The 4,518-nt window shown below is 38.8% G+C and overlaps 1 non-coding gene across 1 annotated transcript; it reads left to right on the forward strand.

Moving 5' to 3' along the window:
* Positions 1–2,076: 2,076 nt before the first annotated feature.
* trnah-gug (transfer RNA histidin (anticodon GUG)) lies at positions 2,077–2,148 on the forward strand. Its single transcript has one exon. It is a non-coding gene; the product is annotated as a tRNA-His (tRNA).
* Positions 2,149–4,518: the final 2,370 nt, after the last annotated feature.

Consider the following 4,518-nt stretch of genomic DNA (forward strand, 5'->3'; position numbering starts at 1 on the left):
GTTCGAATCCGGGTCACGGCAGGATTTTGAGATAGGAAAGCACTTTCACCCCAGGCTTAGAAGAAACTATCGTTGTTACAGTGTCCAAATAACCACAACAAAGCAACAGAATAAGAGTGAACGTAGACATAAATTAGGTAATTATAAACTCTGCAACACAAAATTTAAATTTAGCAGCACACGGACCAACTCCTAAATATATATTAATATGTTTTGGCTTGAGCTGTAACCTTAATACACCAACAAACAGCCTAAACTATACACACACTGCACTGCTACACTAACAGCTGAGCAAAACTCACATGGAGTGGCTTACCACAAAAATGAGAACAGCATGAGGGCCAGCCCTCCTTAACTGGATCGAAACTGTGCCTAATTTCCAAGTTAATCTGCTACAGCAGCAAGCAAGATGCAGGGACTTGGCTCAGGTCTGGAGGACTTGTAGCATTTCACTGTCAAACAGTCCACACTATGCACATACAGCTACATTCATAGCTATAACAGCATGTACACTCTGGCATTTGGCTGCACACTAAGGCACACTACCTAACATTATACCTTGAGTCATTCCTTACAGGAGTTTGCTACTTGTCAAGCTGTAACATTCTTTTAAACGCACATATAATAATTAAAAAAAACAAAAAAAAAAACCTTGTCAGGCCTGGTGAACTAAGTTATAACATCATTGAGTGCAGCTGCATAAGTAATTTATTAGTGGGGTGACTTTGCAAATACCCTCATTTACAAATATTCTATAACCTACGAGGACTGTCTGCACATACAAAACTGACATTAGTTACGGTTAATTAGTCAATCTAATGTTAGCTAGTCTAGCTAACGTGTTAGCTACTTTAGCCAACGTTAGCTAATTCCCCTCTAATGCAGTCTTCGCTGGTTTACTGGTTTAATAGCCGTTACAAAGAAAACAAAAGTCACCCCACCACACTGTGCTAAAAATGTTAATGTTGCCTTTAGCTATCTAGTTTGACGGTAGTTAACTGGCTTAATGTTGGTTTCACATTTAAACTAGTCATCAACTCGACCATGTTAGCCTTTTCGAATTTGGTATTTTAAGATTATTAAAACAGCTGTAATGTATGGAAAACAACACTATAAAGTTGTTCTGAACATGCTGCTTCATTGGAAATGCCAAATAATAATTTAAGAGCGAACATGGACATGGTTGCTTTACTGGGTCCATGTCATTGGTCCGACATCCCATTAGTCCGACGTCCCGTTGTTCCAATATGTGATTATACTAGGCTATACTGTATTTGTGTACCATAGAGGATCAGCAAACGCAACAAAAGTAGGGTACTGGTCGAGATACAAGTGCCTTTCCTAACCCTAACCAAGTGGTTTTTGTGCCTAAACCTAACCAGACCTTAACCACAAGGCATCATGATGATTTCGGAACAACGGGTCTTCGGAACAATGGGTTTAATATGGTCGGAACAATGGGATGTCGGACCAATGGGCAGACCCCACTTTACTGACCTGCCAAAGAACAGACAGGCAGCCCTGTTGAGTTGTAGGCTTTGGAAAATCATGTCCAACAAGGAATAGTGAGTGTAGCACACAGTGATGCTGAATGCTGAAAAAATCACACCAGATGATAATATCCGTTATAACAGTACACGAAAACTAAAAACACCAATTAGCCTACCATCTGTATTAGGCTACCACCCAGTGCAACTTTGATCAGCACTGTTAATGGAATAATTGCTGACAGACTGTAACCATTTAAACTTTTTTTTGTTGTTTTGACAACATGCAAAGCCTATTTAGATATTTCTGTGTTTTGATTATCTGTAAGTTTAAGGTGTGTTACAGTTAAGACTCTTACCTTAGGCTGCAACCATCCTAATAGGATTATTCAGAAGATACGTTCTTGCTGTATGTTGGAAAATATCTTCCAAGATGAATTAAGATCTGAACACTGAGATGGAGATTATATCCTCTAAGAACATAACATAAAAACCCAGTAATAGCCTCCAGTAACAAAGGCCTTCTCTGACACGTCACGCTGCTCTTCAGTAGGTGTTTATTCACTGCAAATACGCTTAGCAGCAGCTCGCCGTGATCGTATAGTGGTTAGTACTCTGCGTTGTGGCCGCAGCAACCCCGGTTCGAATCCGGGTCACGGCAGGATTTTGAGATACGAAAACACTTTCACCCCAGGCTTAGAAGAAACTGCTGTTGTTACAGTGTCCAAATAACCACAACAAAGCAACAGAATAAGATTGGCGTAGACATAAATTAGCTAATTATAAACTCTGCACCACATTATGTAAATTTAGCAGCACATGGACCAACTCCTAAATACAGAGGTGGAAAAAGTACTGAAAAATTCTACTCAAGTAAAAGTACCTTTACTTTGATGAAATTCTACTTAAGTACAAGTAAAGCTACCCATCTAAAAATCTACTCAAGTAAAAGTAAAAAGTAGTTCGTTTAAAATGTACTTAAAGTAGAAGTTACTTAGTTACTTCCAACAACTTGATGGGGGTCACTCCTATGCAGTGCAAAAATGGTCCAGTGGTCATAAATCCAATCCAAAAACTGGTAATTTTTCTATGATGAACCATAGAATTCAATTCAATTTAGGGCTGCACAATATCATTAGAGCATCACCATCGCAAATAGTCACATTGTGAGACTCGCAGTATAAGTTCATCATATCAATATAATATTAGTCAAAGGCAATATGCCATACTTATTTTGCTGGTTAATACTTGAGGTTGTGAAGTTCTCAATTTCCATGACAGTTTGATTGTAAAATGTATATTTCATGCAAATACAGCCTATCCAAATCCCAAATAATGACTTCTTTCCAAATAGGACTATTCAAGTTATTGCAATACACTGTATATTGCAATACATATCGCGGTATACAAAATCATCATCACATTGTCAGTTTTGTCTAATATTGCGCAGCCCTCATTCATTTTGACTCACCAACACAATTGTTAGACTGATGATACACAGAGCAACCTTTTGAGCAATGATGTTGGGCATTATTCTCAGAGATGCAAACAAAACAGGTGTATGGTCGAAAAAGAGAGAGCTTGTCAAAGCGAAATTCTCAATATTAAAATACACTAACACTAATTTGGTAGAATACTGTGTATTCCAAAACAGAACAAATCCATTGAGCAACAGTGTTTCCCCTATATGCAACTAGCAGCAGTGGTGGTGCACTGCTGAAATGTGACCGCTGCTGCTGATTTATTTTGATTTTTTTTTTGTCTTAGCTCTTTAGAAACTACCGTTATATTATTTGGCGCTATGAACGCTTCATATCCAGGTCAATTCACACACTTGTGAGTAAAGCATGTAAGAGGAGAGGAGAGGGCTCTGTCTTATCTCTTCATAAACTAAAGTTATATTATTTTGAGCGACGGACGCTTCATATAATAACATAACAATATACTATTTATTGAGTTATACGGTGAAACGGTTCACTTTATAACGTGATGACATATTGTTTACATGACAGCATGTCATTTCTGTCTCTACATGGTTGCACCTTTACAATCCTCCTCTGCTCTCTGTATCACACAGAGCAAAGTTCGGTCCTGATGTGCGCACACAGACACAGGTGAGCACACAAGAGCGCGGCTCGGGCCACATTTTTCTGACCGACAGTTATAAATGGCACTGTGCACACTGGGTTTTCTTTCGTTTCTTCGTTCATTTCAACTGCTGAAGCACTCCCACCCTCCTCCATCTCTCACTCCAGAAACTCGCCGGCACCAGCCGCTTTGGTTTGGGTCAGTTCCACGCGAGATTTCCGAGATTCATTCTTTTGGTTTCCATTAAGCCGAAAACTTAGTAACAGATGTGATCTCCAATGTAGCGAAGTACAATACATCAGTCAAAATTTACTTAAGTAAAAGTAAAATTACAGATTTCAAAAACTACAAATTACACAAAAAAACTACTCAATTACAGTAACACGAGTAAATGTAATTAGTTACTTTCCACCTCTGCCTAAATATATATTAATATGTTTTGGCTTGAGCTGTAACCTTGATACACCAACAAACTAAACCTAAACTATACACACACTGCACTGCTACACTAACAGCTGAGCAAAACTCACATGGAGTGGCTTATCACAAAAATGAGAACAGCATGAGGGTCAGCCCTCCTTAACTGGATCAAAACTGTGCCTAACTTCCAAGCTAATCTGCTACAGCAGCAAGCAAGATGCAGGGACTTGGCTCAGGTCTGGAGGACTTGTAGCATTTCATTGTGAAACAGTCCACACTGTGCACACTCTGCTACGTTCATAGCTGTAACAGCATGTACACTCTGGCATTTGGCTGCACACTAAGGCACACTACCTAACATTATACCTCGAGTCATTCCTTACTAAGGCACACTACCTAACATTATACCTCGAGTCATTCCTTACAGGAGTTTGCTACTTGTCAAGATGTAACATTCTTTTAAACGCACATATAATAATTTTAAAAAAAAACACAAAAAACAAAAACAAAACACCATTGTCAA

The sequence above is a fragment of the Epinephelus moara genome, unplaced genomic scaffold (genome assembly GCF_006386435.1).
Source record: "Epinephelus moara isolate mb unplaced genomic scaffold, YSFRI_EMoa_1.0 scaffold3797, whole genome shotgun sequence".
NCBI classification, from domain to species: Eukaryota; Metazoa; Chordata; class Actinopteri; order Perciformes; family Serranidae; genus Epinephelus; species Epinephelus moara.